This window comes from Neofelis nebulosa, chromosome 7, assembly GCF_028018385.1.
Source record: "Neofelis nebulosa isolate mNeoNeb1 chromosome 7, mNeoNeb1.pri, whole genome shotgun sequence".
Taxonomy (NCBI): domain Eukaryota; kingdom Metazoa; phylum Chordata; class Mammalia; order Carnivora; family Felidae; genus Neofelis; species Neofelis nebulosa.
In genome coordinates this window covers 111,991,052-112,005,478 of record NC_080788.1, presented here as the reverse complement: position 1 = coordinate 112,005,478, position 14,427 = coordinate 111,991,052, and the positions used below count along the sequence as shown (strand labels likewise).

General features: G+C 47.9%; 1 protein-coding gene across 2 annotated transcripts in view; it reads right to left on the bottom strand.

The window, feature by feature from the left end:
• Nucleotides 1–11,203, bottom strand: part of PLEKHG3 (pleckstrin homology and RhoGEF domain containing G3) — a 42,969-nt gene extending 31,766 nt beyond the window's left edge. The window contains exon 1 of one of the 2 annotated variants that reach the window (XM_058739326.1): nt 10,387–11,203. The gene's annotated coding sequence lies outside the window, so the exon portion shown is untranslated. Of the gene's footprint in view, nt 1–9,375; nt 10,294–10,386 lie in introns of those variants that run through there. The other variant, XM_058739327.1, reaches the window with a different exon arrangement.
• Nucleotides 11,204–14,427: the final 3,224 nt, after the last annotated feature.

Here is a 14,427-nt window from a genome sequence, read left to right as displayed (position 1 = left end):
CAACAAGTAATACTAGGACAACTGGGTATTCACATGCAAAAGAATGAATCTGGACATCTGGTTTACACCATACACAAAAACTAAGGCAAGACGCATCACAGATCTAAATGTAAGACCCGAAACGATAAAATTTTAGAAGAAAACATAGGAGGAAATCTTGCTGAACTTGGGTGAGCAATGGTTTCTTAAGTATCAAAAGCACAGGCACCAAAACAAACAAATAAAACTGATATACTGGACTTTACCAAAATTAAAAACTATAGTGTTCCAAAGGGCACTCTCAAGAAAGTGAAAAAAAAGAAAAGAGAAAAAACAAATTCCAAAATGGGAAAAAATACAAAACAGTTGTAAATCATATACTGGACAACGGACTCATACCTAGAATATGTAAGGAACCCTTACAACAACAACAATAAAACTCAATTTATAAATGGGCAAAGATTTGAATAGACATTTCTCTAAAGAAGATATACATAAGGCCAATAACCACATGAAAATATGCTCCACATCATAAAGCATTTAAGGAAATGCAATCAAAACCATAGCTAATACCACTTCATAACCACTAGGATGGCTAAAATAAAAACAATGTTCAACAAGTATTAGCGATCATGTGGTGAAATTAGAACCTTTGCACCCTCCTGGTAAGAATGGAAAAGAGTCCAGCTTATTTGGAAAACAATCAAGCTGTTTCTCAAAAAGCTAAAGAGTTACCATATGGCCCAGCAATTCTACTCCTAGGTATATACTAAAGAGAACTGAAAATATATGTCCATACAAAAGGTGAACATAACCATTCACAGGGTGTTATTCATAACAGCCAAAATACAGAAACAGCTCAAATGTCCATCAACCGATGAAACGATAAACAAAATGCAGTATATCCATACAATGGAATATTATTTGGCAATAAAAAAAATGAAGATCTGATAACATTCCACAACATGGATGACTCTTGAAAACACCAAGCTAGTCATAATAAAATACATTTTTATGAACTCATTTATGTGAAATATCCAGAATAGGCAAATGCATAGAGAGAGAAAGGAGATTTGTGGTTGCCTGGGGATGAGGGATGGGAAAAAATGGAAATGACTGCTAATAGGTATAGGGTTTCTTTTTGAGGGGGCATAAACTGTTTTAGGATTGGACAGTGGTAATGGTTGTACGACTCTGTGAATATACTAAAAACCACTAACCACCTTACATAGATGAATTTTAAGATATGTGAAATGTCTCAGTAAAGTTATAAATCAGTCAACAGAATCTTAAAAGTAACAAGTCAGTGGGAAAGTATAGACTCTTCAATAACTCGTACTGGAAAATTTGGCTACTCCTCTGGAAAAAGAAAATCAGTTTGATCTTACAAGGTTGAATTGTTCTCTACCTTGCCTGGACATAAGTCACCTAGGGCATTTCATAACCATGCCTGGGCCCCACCCCAAGATATTTTTATTTTTGTTTTTTTAATGTTTTTATTTATTTTTGAGACAGAGCAAGCGGGGGGAGGGGCAGACAGAGAGGGAGACCCAGAATCCGAAGCAGGCTCCAGGCTCCAAGCTCTCAGCACAGAACCCGAGGCAGGGCTCAAACTCACAGGCTGTGAGATTATGACCTGAGCCGAAGTCAAAAGCTCAACTGACTGAGCCACCCAGGTGCCCCAAGATATTATTTTATTGGTCTTATCTGAGGTGATACTCAGACATCATCAGTACTTTCTTTTTAAAGCTCCTCATAAGGCTTTAGTGTGGAGCCAGAGTTGAGATCCAATTTCATATAAAATTTAAAATGAATTTAAAATGTAAGCACGGGAAGCAAAACTTAAATTTAAAATAATATATTTATAAAATCAGAGCAGGAGAGGATTTTTTTGAACAAGAGACAGAAAGTATAAACAAAAGATTGGTCAATCTGACATTAAAATTAAAACTTCCTTATGAAAACTGACATTATTAATAAAGTTAAGACAACCCACAGCTCTATGTAACGAATATAATATACCAAAGATTAGTTATTTAACATATATATCTTTTAACTCCTAAAAGACAATGGCAATTAGGGGCGCCTGGGTGGCTCAGTCGGTTGAGCGTCCGACTTCGGCTCAGGTCACGATCTCGCGGTCCGTGAGTTCAAGCCCCGCGTCGGGCTCTCTGCTGACAGCTCGGAGCCTGGAGCCTGTTTCAGATTCTGTGTCTTCCTCTCTCTCTGCCCCTCCCCCATTCATGCTGTGTCTCTCTCCGTCTCAAAAATAAATAAACGTTTAAAAAAAAAAAAAAAAAAAAGACAATGGCAATTAAAACTCTGGAAAAGTCTACAAGAGCCGATAGCACGTGGGAGAGGCGTGGGGGGTACGCATGGGAAACTTTTCACTGTGTTCTCTTTTGCAGTTTGAATCATGCGGATATATTATCCAGTTAAATACAAAGATTTTTTAACATAAAGGACAAAGACTCATACAATAACATGATTGGCCAATAAACAGGAAAAGTGTCCATCCCTACCTGTAATCAAAGTGTAAATTTTATTTCTTTTGAGAGAGCGAGTGTGTGCAAGGATAGAGAGAAAGCGGGAGAGAGAATCCCAAGCAGGTTCTCGCTGTCAGGATAGAGCCCAAATAGGGGTTTGATCCCATCAATCGTGAGATCATGACCTGAGCCAACATCAAGAGCCAGACGCTTAACCAACTGAGCCGCCCGGGCACCCCAAAGTGTTAATTTTAAAAACCCTTTTATTGGGGCACTTGGGTGGCTCAGTTGGTTGGACATCTGAATCGATATCAGTTCAGGTCACGATCTCCTGGTTCCTGGGGTCCAGGCCCACGTTGGGCTCTACACTGACAGCAAGGAACCTGCTTGGGACTCTCTTTCTCCCCCTCTCTGCCCCTCCCCCATATGCAATCATGTGTGCCCACGCATGCACTCTCTCTCTCTCTCTCTCTAAATAAACATGAAAAAAAAAAAGAAAAAGAAAACACTGTTTAAAAAATAATTTTAAAATACCATCTCATACCTACAAGATTGAAAGACAAAAAAAAAAAGGTTGGCGAAATAGGAGTTCTCCTATTTCTGGTAAGAATATAAGTTGTTTACAAATCATTTGGGGACAGTTTCACAGTATCTTGAAAAGCACAACTTATGACCCAGTAATCGCACTGCTGACGTACTTGGGAGAGAAGACTGACATGCATGTTCAACACGGTATTATTTGCAGTGGTGAAAAAAAAGTCCATCAGTAAGTGCAAGGTGATACAGTTCTACAACAGATACCACACAAGCGATGAATGAATAAATGAGATTTAAATATACCAATACGGGAGCGCCTGGGTGGCTCAATCGGTTAAAGTCCAACTCTTGGTTTCCACTCAGGTCACGATTTCACGGTTTGTGAGACTGAGCCCCGCGTGGGGCTCTGCTATAACAGCATTGATCCTACTTGGGATTTCTCTCTCCCTCTCTCTCTGCCCATCCCTGCTTGCTCTCTCAACAAGATAAACATTAATAAAAAAAAAAAAAACACACATGGATAAATCTAGGTAACAACGTTGGATAAAAAATTCAAGTTCAAGGAGAACACATTGAACGTGATGCTATATAGGTCAAAATTAAAACAACACAATACCATATGCTACTTATAGACAACAGTGTAAAGTATAAAAACATGCAAAGGAATAATAAACATCATAGTCGGGAGAATTTTACTTCTGGGGAAGGAGGGAAGAACACTTCCCCAAGAGATTGCATCTGTAACATTCTATTCTCCGCAATAAATGAGAGAGGTAAGGACGATACAATTACCACTTGCCGGGTCTGCACAGTGGGAACACAGCAGGGCTGGGTCAGGGTTCCTAGGCAGGGGCGGGCCGTCACCTGAAGACTGACTAGAACAACCGGCACCAAGGCCACACACGGAAGCACCTTTCAGCAGCATCCAGAACCAAAACAAAGGAACAAAGCTTCCCTCGGAAAGAGGCCTGGGATGTTTGAAACTGCAGCTCCTTCCTCCCTGTCATTTTCTGGCCTCTGAAAGTGCTGTGTGGCACCCAGGCGGATGCTTAAATTGTAACTGTACTGAAAGCATTCTTGTTTCTAAGACGAGTGCCCTTTGGGATACCTGGCAGGCCATCTGGGCGCAGCTGAATTAGGGCTGGACCTGCTTTACTTGACTAGTCGGATGGACCCCCTGAGGAGAGGGCTGTCCAAAAAGACAAAAAACTCAAGAGAGTTTTAAAAAAGTCTTGGATAAAGCGGTGCACCTGTGCCCCAGGGTCACTCAAAAATTCAAATCTCATCCCTGCCAAGTCTTGGCTGAGTGCTCCTGGACACATTTCCAACCTTGGGTGGACTGCGTTTCCTTATCTGTGGCAGTGGGTAACACCACTTATTCTGCCTTGTCCAGAGGAGTAGTGATATTCTTACTCAAGTATCAACACTTTTAAAAGTTGTAGTCAATCTGGTTGGGAATCTTTTAAAAATGGTACACGCTTCCTTGCATGCCTTCCGAAACAGTCAAGGGAACATCATTTAACCTTTTCTGGACGACTCAAGGTCACAATTACCAGCAGAGCATCACTTATCAAAATGATGACCACCTGCCTAAGGGTCATTCCTCCTAAGGAGATCCCAGCTCTTACGCAGGTACTTGCCCTTCCTGCCGTTCCGACCTCTGTCCACTCTTACTGTCAACTCCCAGTTGCTCCGTGGTCATTTTTCCTCTCTATGCTGGTCTCTTTACAGCCTTTCCTTTGCTGCTTCCTTTCAGCTGTCGGCTTGGAAACGGGATGACACAACATATACATAAAAGTTAAACAGAGTCTGAGGGGGCTGGTGTGAAGAAAAACGTAGGAATGGAGTCCTGGCTGATTAGAGGTCTTGACTATATGCAGATAAGCAGGACCACAGGTAGGACAAGTCCTGAGGAGCACACTAGAGGGGACCCACTGCCTTCTGTGGGATATTATGGGACATATCATGGGATGAACTATACTCAAAACCACAAGCACCCCTTCTGTCCACTTTGCATGGGGGCAAATTCTGCCACGGGCCTGGCAGGACTGGTCCCAGGGACTCCAGTCAGCACCCTTCCACTTTTCCAGGCTGCGGGAATACAGAGCTGCCTGCCCCTCCGTCACAGCAGCTGACCACAGGTTAACCTCCCCAAATATCCTAGGCATTTTTAGACAGGAATAGAACATTTGTGAAGAATGTGAAAATTTCTTTAATTCCTAAGGTTTCATTACACAGCAGCAAATATTTACTTATGTTCACTTATACAGCAAGTGTTTATTGGAATCCTACGATGCAGGAAGCAATGTGCAGGAATTGGGATGTAGCAATGTGCAGGACAGAGAGAGGCTACATGAATACTGGTTCCCTTTTCTTGTCAACACTTGCCAAATGTTGCTCAAGAACCTCCAATTTACGCACACACACACACACACACACACACACACAGTCTTGCAGCCTGGGGAGTAAAGGATATGAATTTTTGAGAGCTTCCAATACCTGTAGTTACAGCTCTCCTCTTGAGATGCTGTTACACAGTAAGAACTAGACTTTACTCCTCTGGCATCCCTCCCTCTATTCTTAGCCGGACCCCAGCAATAATCAGCAACTTCAAGGACTCTCAAACTGTGTTTCCCAAAAGGTTGCATGGACGGCCACCATTGCGCCCACTGGAACCTTCGTCAGGACCTGTGTCCAGCCCCACAATCTGCTCAGCAGGAAGCAGAGTGAGATCCTTAAAAACCCATTTCCCGAGCTTAAACCAGGGCTCCCTCCCCAAGGCCAGCAAGAGAACCATAAAAAGTCCGGCTCTCCCTTTGCCTGTGTTCCCAAATGGCAACAGCCTACCCAGGTGGGCCCTGACCCCCGCCGCTGCCTTCTTCTCCCAAATCCCATGGAACAAAACCAGGAGCAAATGAGACCACCAAGCCCAGATTACGCTCAGGACGGGACCTCGGCACAAGCTCATCACACCCTGTTGATTACACTTTATACGGTTCTGTTATACAGGAACAAAGATGAATCAAGCACTGTCTCCTCAGAGAGCTTCTAATCAAAATGAGGAGCAAAGAGCAGAGAGACCCAGTTCACAAGACAGGCCTTCATCCCGGGCAGCTAACCCCCAGAGCGGCTGCTAGCATCTCGATGCACCTCCTTCTGATCATGGGGTACAGGGCCCTGCCCGGTTTTCCTTCTCCTGACTTACGGCCACCCCAAATCACAAAAATGCCTGTTTGCAACTTTCTCTGAGGCCAGATTATAACCAGCCTTATGTAGTCTCTAGGCACCAATTGGCAGGCCCAGAAAACCCCGTCACCACAGGGCCTGCCTGCTGTCCTGCGTGTGCCACAGGGCCCTCAGGGGGTGTGGTCTGGCTGATGACCACTTCCCTGGGCCTCACCCCCCACAGCCCATCCCTGCTTCCTGAGCCAGGGCAGGGCCCCCAGGAAACCGCTCACCACAGCTTTGACAGCAGTCTTAGATCAGGCCCCTCCCTTTGAGGTCCGTGGTTCCAGCTAAAAGAGACTCCTCAGACTAGCCGGACGGATGCAGCACAGAGCTGAACAGTTAGAGTCCAGGCAGAACCCAAGATAAGCCCCCTTCACAATCCTCTTGCCACCTACGCAATCTGCCCAGGCCTCCCCTCCCCTCCCCCTCCCTCATCTTCCCCACCCCTTTCACTCCCTCTTGGAACATAAGTTATCTACAGGACCCTGGGAGAGGGGCGGATAGCGTTCCCAGCTGTGAGGCAGGGCGGAGAGGCCAAGGACCACGGTGTGATTCATCAGGGCTGTTTAAAAGCAGGGGGATTTCCAGAGCAAGGGAGGGCCGGGGCTACCCCCAGCTCACCCGTCGCCTGGGAAAGAGGCACACACCTGGGAGTCCAGCATCCTCAACCCCACCATCGGGAACCTAGGATAGGGTAGAAAAGTCTCACTAACGAGAAAGCCTGCGCTAACCAAGGTTTCTGTTTTTACCTCCCTCCAATTCCCCACCCTTGCCTAACACTTGAAATGCAAAGCCTTTCATCCAGAGTCCTTGGCGATGGCATTTAATATCTTGGACTACCCTGCACAATTTGTTTGGAGAAATAATAAGATTATCATGTATTGAACACCTCTGTAGGCTGTGCGAAGCACTGAACATTGGTTCTCATTGTTCATGGTCACACAATACCGTACGTGGTAGGAATGATGACTAACGCCATTTTACAGGTGAGAAACATAGACTTAGAGGTTAGCACCGCAGGGCTAGCAAGCTGGAAAGCTGGGATCCAAATCCAGGTGCACCCAATTCCAAACCCTGCCCCTCAGTTCCACAGTGGGTTGCTTAACTGGGTTTCAAGCAAAGAGACAAAGGGAAATACTTCCCTCAGGCATTATCTCAAATATCCTTGTTCAGGAGGCTTCCCAGGCCACCGCGTCTAAAAATGCCATCTCACCCCTTCCACGGCAATGTGCATCCACCTTCCCTATCACATGTTTCTGCTTATCGCTGACATGCTTTCTATGCACTTTCTACCTTGCTTTACTGTTGGCTTCCCCCACTAGAAGTCAGTGCCACGAGGTCAAGGATTTTTGTTATCCTTTGTTCACTGCTGTGTCCCCTGCATCCATATTCATATACAGTAGGTGCCAAATAAATGTTGAATAAATGAATACTTTAAAATACACCTTAAGAAGCCTAACTGGAAGAAGAAAAAGAGGATGATCCATCCATTCAGGGGAAGAAGTGAGATGAGAAAAAGAGAGCAAGTTAGGAGCCCTAAGAGGAGTCCAATTAAGAGGAAATGAAGGTCTGCCAGGTCCCCTGTGGACTCCAGTAAAGCCTTTCCTGCTGGCAGTAGTGATTTCCAGCTGCCAAGGCCCCAGCCTGAGGGCTTCTGCTGGGGAGGGCAGGCAGGCAGCCCTGGAACAAAGGCCTATGGACACGCAGCTGGCCAGAGAGGCGGCACAGAGCAGAGGCCTGGGCCAGAAGGGCAGCCTGGGGTGGGGGGAGGGAGGCAAATGAGGAGCTGAAGAGGCCCCTCAGTGCAGCTGCAAAGGCAACACCCTCCCAAAGCCAAGAGTCCCCTCAACCCCCAACACAACAGAGAATAGCTAGATGGCGCCACAATTAACCCTCCAAAGTCAGCACCAGGGCCTGGGCTTGTGGCAACCCCTCCAGGCTTGGAGCTAGAGCCTTCACAAAGTTCTGGGGGGGGGGGGGGGGGGGGGGGGAGGTGAAGGGGCCAGCCACAAGTCTGGAACACAGTCCCTGTTCCCCTACAGCCCTGGTCATCACTCAGGCCATGGCCTTTGGCCTCCTCCTGTGTAAACACAGTGACCCTGGGTTAGCTGTGGATTTGGTAAGCCAAATGTTTACCCTGGAGCTGATATCACAGGCCACGGATGTAAACTTCCACCATAGGATCCTGGTATCTGCCATCTCCTATGGCACATATGGGACATATCCAGTAACTGTAAAGCTCTTGAGAGTTCCTCCCAGTCACAGGGAGCTCTTTATTTTGTATAGGAGCTCATGGAGCACTTTCCACGTCTCTGGCTTCATCTGATCCTTACCACAGCCTCTATAGGAAACGCAGGCAAGTACCCCACTTTACTCCAGTGGAAACGGGAGTCTGAAAGATGTGTGACATGCCCAGGTCATGTTGGAGAAAGCATGGAATAGCCAGAGAAGGAAATCTGAGTTCCAGCCCCTATTTGGCCAACAGGGATAAGGCTCAAACCACCTCACATCTCTGGGCTCTACTGCCTTCATGTGTAGATAGAGCAGGCTAGTCAGAGGTGCCTTCCAGCTCAAGCGACTTTACCAATCTTTAATGCTATGCAGTAGAGCCAGGATTAAAACTCAAGCAAAATCCTGTGCTGGACTCCAAGGCCATCGCTTGTCGGCCTTGGCTAAGATCAAGTGGACTCCAAGGCTAGTGCTCTTTCCACTCTCCTTAATAGCCCACGTCTACTAAAAGGCAGTGGAAAAGCCCCGCAAAACAGCTTTTAAAGCACTCCCTCTGCTTCTAGGACTTGGTTTACCCAGAGCAGGATATCCAGGGAGCCAAGGGGTTGCCCTGCCCTCAGGGAAGGGAAAGGGTTCAGCAGCACGAGTATTAACAGCAGGCTTAGAAGGACGAGATGAGGCACCCCAGGATCACGGGAAGGGATGAATAACAGAAGGGGTACATCTTCCTTTGATTCTTACTCTCTAGGTTTTCTGCTGGGGATGGTTGGAATGAAGTCATTCCCAGCTGAAGTCAATCAGGATTCCACTCTCAGTCCAGCAAGGAAGGTGCTAGAAAGGCACTTTCCAAAAAGAAAAGCAAGCGATGTGCTCAAAGGGGAAGTCTTCCTGGGCTGTCATTACTCTCCCTACTTACTATTTCTTAAGCAAGGTCGATGTGATTGGGCTGCATGAAGAGGCAGGGCTGGGGAGACTCTGGGAACCCCCAGTCTAGGGTTCAATGTAGTATGATGCAGTCTGAGTCGCCTCACGAGGGGCTCCGGAGCAGAAGACAGCCTCCTTCATCAGCCAACAGTTTAGCAAATGGCCTCAAGAATGAAACCCTTGCCGTGGCCACTGAGACCGCCTCCCCACCCCCACCCCGGGGCCACACCTCTCCAGCCTCCTACCAGCACATTTCCCACTCCGTTCTTCCTTTTGTTTTCAAAAGCAGCGCCAAGGAGTAAAAGTAGCTACCGAAAAATGCCCTGAAATTTCAAGTTTGCACGTCTTATCCTAGCTTTCCAAACCAAAGAGCTGAGAAGAGAGAAAATTAACCAAACAGATTTCAGGAGTGGGTGAGGTCGAGGTAGACAGTGGCAGCCAGTGGCTTCTATGCCTTCGGCTACCGACACCTCATTTCTGGCACCCCCTCTAATCCCTTCAGTACAGGAGGAGAGATTCCCAAGAGCGAGCACCGTGTGGCACCAACCCGGAACAGGCTGCTAGCGCCCCTTGGGCTCCCTGGACCAGAGGTTGGGGTCATTCCGCAAAAGGGTCCACCCGGCCTGGGGCCCACAGTCCGAGGCAAGGGCCAGCCCTAGGGCGACCGAGCGCGCAGGGGGAGCCGGTGGGCGCAGCCTCGCGGGCTTCCCCACTTTCAAACGGGGCCTCCCGGAGCCACCTGGCGCGCTCGCTCCTTTTGTTTCCGGGGTGGGGGCTACAGGACAGAAAATGTCTCCGTGCACGAGCCTCCCGCGCTCCGGTCCTCTGCCGGGAGGTCGCCTTGGAAGGCGCCAACGCGGCCCCGGGCCCTCCTCAGCCGCCCCGAGTCCTCACCCCGCGGGGGCTGGAGCGAGGGCCCGGGAGTGGGGAGGGGGGGGGGGCTCGGAGGGGCTCTAGGCGCTGCCACTGGCGGAGGGAGAGGGGAGAAGCAAGGGCCACTCACCGCACGGTCGCCGCCCCGCTGGGTCCGGCACGCTCGGCGCTAGAGGCTGCCCAGGTGCGGCCGCGACGCGGGCGCGAGTTTGAAAGTCGCTCTCGGCAGTGGCTGAGGCTGCCCGCCGCTCCCGCCCACTGCCCAGCCCCTTGGCTGCCCGGGACGCGGCCCGCTGCAGGCGCGGCCCCCGGGGACCCCAGCCCGCGCGCGCCTTCCCAGCGCCCGGCAGGAAGTCGGGGCCGGGCGAGCGCAGCCAGAGCTGCGGCGGGAGGGAGGAGAGAGGGAGGAGCGGGCCAGGAATTTTTCCAGTGGGTGGAGACTCGGGCCCGCCGCTGGAATCCAGCAATTGGCGGCTCCGCGGGGACCCGGGGAAACTTCGCGACGCGGCGAGCTGGAGCCCGGGGTAAAGGGGATCGTGCGCCGCTAATGATTAACCCCGCAGGTGGGGCGAGCGCGCAGTCCGGACGGTGACCGTCCCGCCCCACGCGAGCGGCTCCCCGGCCGCCTAGATGTTCGTAGATTCAATGACGCACGTGGTGGGGGTCACCCCGGTGTCATAGCCAAACATCCCTCATTGTGCGGACAGGAAAGGGGGCTTTCTAGTAGGACATTAGTTGTGATCGGCATCGGGGGTCTCGATCCTGCTGGAGCAGGTCACCTCGGCCGTTTTGAGTCCGAAAGGCACGTCAAGAATGCCTCACCGCAGCTCGGTCCCTGTGACCCTTTACAAATGTAAATCCAAGCCTCTGAGAAGCTGACGAGATGAAGAAACTGGTAACTTGGCGGGAGTCCACCAAAACTCGGTGGGTAAAACAAGATGCGGAAACCTGTGTAATAGAGAACCACGTCTTCGTGAAACGAAGACAGAGAACCCGTCTCCTTCCGTTTTTATGTCTTTATGTAATCTTATGGGTATGGAAAGGCACACACCTGAGGGGGAGGGGCTCTCAATAAGGACAGGCTAGATTTTGAGCAAGATCATAAATTTTAAAATGCAAAATAATTCATCAAGAAAGATAGACAAAAGATGCTGTCCAGCACAAGGCAGGAGAGAAGCCCAGGGTGGGACCCCAGCAGAGGTCCCACTGGGTAGGCATTATCACCAGTTCCTAGGGAGAAGGAATGGGACACTGATACAGAATCACTAGGTTCTGTGTAGACAAATGTGTATAGTAAACGACAAGTAAAGTTCTCTTCAAAAAGAAAACAAGCTTTAAAAAAAAAAAAAAAAGCTCCAGGCAAATGCAAACTCCAGGTGATTTACAGGGAGGGGAGGGGAGTTGAGACGGCGGGAGCGGAAGGAAATGGCTTTCAGGTGACTTTGAAACAGGATCCTGGCAGAGGGTGGGGTGTAGATTGCGGGGCTCTCGGCTCCAGACGGCCGGGAAAAGGGTAAGAGCTGGGCCTGATCGGCCCCGGAAGCCGGACCCACATGCCTCGGGGAGGGAGGGTCTGCTCCAAGCTTGCAGAGCCCTACATTCGCGGACTGGGAAGGTGAAAGCCGAGATTGCGGAAGGAGTTTGGGGGTAAACAGCCGCCGCGGCTCTACCAGATACAGCCGGCCAGGCTCCCGTGAGAAGCCCAAGTCCCGTCCTGCCTTCCAGGGGGCAGTCCTTCCTCATGCTTCTGCCTTTCTTTGATCCTTTCTTCTCTGATCACCTGAATCATACCAATCCCGTCCTGCCCACCTCAAATTCCAGCGTCCAAAGAAGGCCTTTGACTTCGCTAAGCCATTACTGAGTGCACTCCTCACGCCTTAGCCAGGACAGCGAAGAGTGTCAATGACAGTAATAGTGACTCATTTAGTGGAGGCTTACCATTTGTAGGGAGTGGTGCTATGCTGTTGACATTGCCTTCCTCTATCCTCACAGTTACCTTGTGAGCTACTAAGTATCCTTATCCCCAGTTTACAGGCAGGATAACTGAGGATCAGAGGTATCTATAGCAACTTGACCAAGATTACATAACCAGCAAAAGCAGAGTCTGACAAGATCCCAGATAGGTCCAACATTTGAGTGCTTACTAACCCTAAGTCCTTTATACAAACAACTGTAGTCACCTAAGAAGCTGAGGCAAGGTGGGCCACACAGCTAGTGTGCGACAGACCTGGGGAAAGCTGATCTTCACCATCTTTTCTGCCTTCTTTTTGACACCTGTTATATTCAATTCAGAACTTCATTATAATGTCTTGCATTGCTTCTAATTGTTTTGATATACATAACTTATTTCCTAAAACAAAACCAAAAGCTGTAATCTTTCCTCATGGCAGAAGTCATATAGGAAGTACTCTGTCATGCAGTGCTGAATTCAGATGAAATAACCCAGTTTGTGAGAAATCAGACAATCTCACCTCTAAGGATAAAGACCTGTGTCTGGGCCCAGACTCCACCAATTAGAGCCTCCCTACTTCCTGCCCCTTCCGATTCTTGCTTTAGTAGCTGCACCCTCCCTACTATTAAATCATTTATTATTATAATAATACCTTGTGCTTCAGTAATGCCTTTAATCCAAGATCTCAAAGTGTTCTAACGAATACAGATTAATTCATCATCACAGTATCCCCACAGAGATGGGGTGATGGAGGTGTTCTCCCCCATTTTATGGGTGAGAAAACCAAGACAGCACAGACGATTGAAATGACTCACTATGGAGATCAGTGGATGGGTTAGTTCTCCCGGACCCTTCCCCCGCTCCTTCCTAACTCTTGGCTGCCAACATCAGCATCAAAATTTCAAATCCCAGAGACAAAGACCATTGAGTTTTCACAATAAAGGACATTTCCAAACTGTCATTTCAGCTGCTCCATTGTGGTAGACCTCAGGAGAGGGAGGGGATGTAAACACGGTGAAGGTCCCCTGAGGCTCTCTGCGTCCAGCTCAGAGGAGGAACCTGGGTGGCTGGGATGGGGGAAGGAAATCCCCTCCAAGGTGACCTAAAAAGCCCAGCCAAGCTTTGAGGTCTCAAAGCTTCCAGAGTTTCAAGTTGCATTTTAGTAATGTTTCTCGAAGTGTGAGCCACAAGCAACAAAATAAAAGACGAATTAAACGTCATCAAAATCTAAAACTTCTATGCCTCAAGGGTCATCAAGAAAGTAAAAAGACAACCCCCAAAAATGAGAGGAAATTGTTGCAAATCACTTGTCTGATAAGAGATTTACCTAGAATATATAAAGAATTCCTACAACTCAATAAAAAAAAACAAAACCCAATTTAAAAATGGGCAAGGGGCACTTGGGTGGCTCAGTTGGTTAAGCATCTGTTGATTTCAGCTCATGTCATGATCTCATGTGTGAGATTGAGCCCTTAGTTGGTCTCTGCACTGACAGTGCAGAGCCTATTTGGGATTTGCTCTCTCTCTCTCTCTCCCTCTCTCTCTGCCCCTTCCCTGCTCGAGTGCACATGCATGCTCTCTCTCTCTCTCTCATTTAAGTAAAATAAAAATGGGCAAAAAATCAAATCGACATTTCTCCAAAAAAGATATAGAAATGGCCAATAAGTGCATGAAAAGCTACTCAACAACATTAACCACCACGGAAATGGAATCAAAAAAACAATGAGGGGTGCCTGGGTAGCTCAGTCCGTGAGCCAACTCTTGATCTCTCGGGTAGTGAGTCCAAGCCCCACATTGGGTGTAGACCTTGCTTAAAAAAATAAACATTAAAAAAATTTTAAGGGGCACCTGGCTGGCTCAGCCAGTGGAGCGTGCAACTCTTGATATTGGGGTCATGAGTTTGAGCCCCAAGTTGGGTACAGAGATCACATAAAAAAATAAAATCTTTCAAAGAAACTTTTTTAAATGAAATTTCACTATATACCCATTAGAATGGCTAAAATCAAAAACACATATAATAATTAGGGTTAATGAGGATATGGAGAAATTAGAACTCTCATACATAAAAGATCAAACAGTGAACCCATGACTCAGCAATTCCACTCCTAGGTATATACAAGTAAAACCTTGGTTTGCGAGCATAATTTGTTCCAGAAACCTGCTTGTAATCAAAAGCACTTGTATATCAAAGCGAATTTCAAGAACCATTGGCTCAGTTGT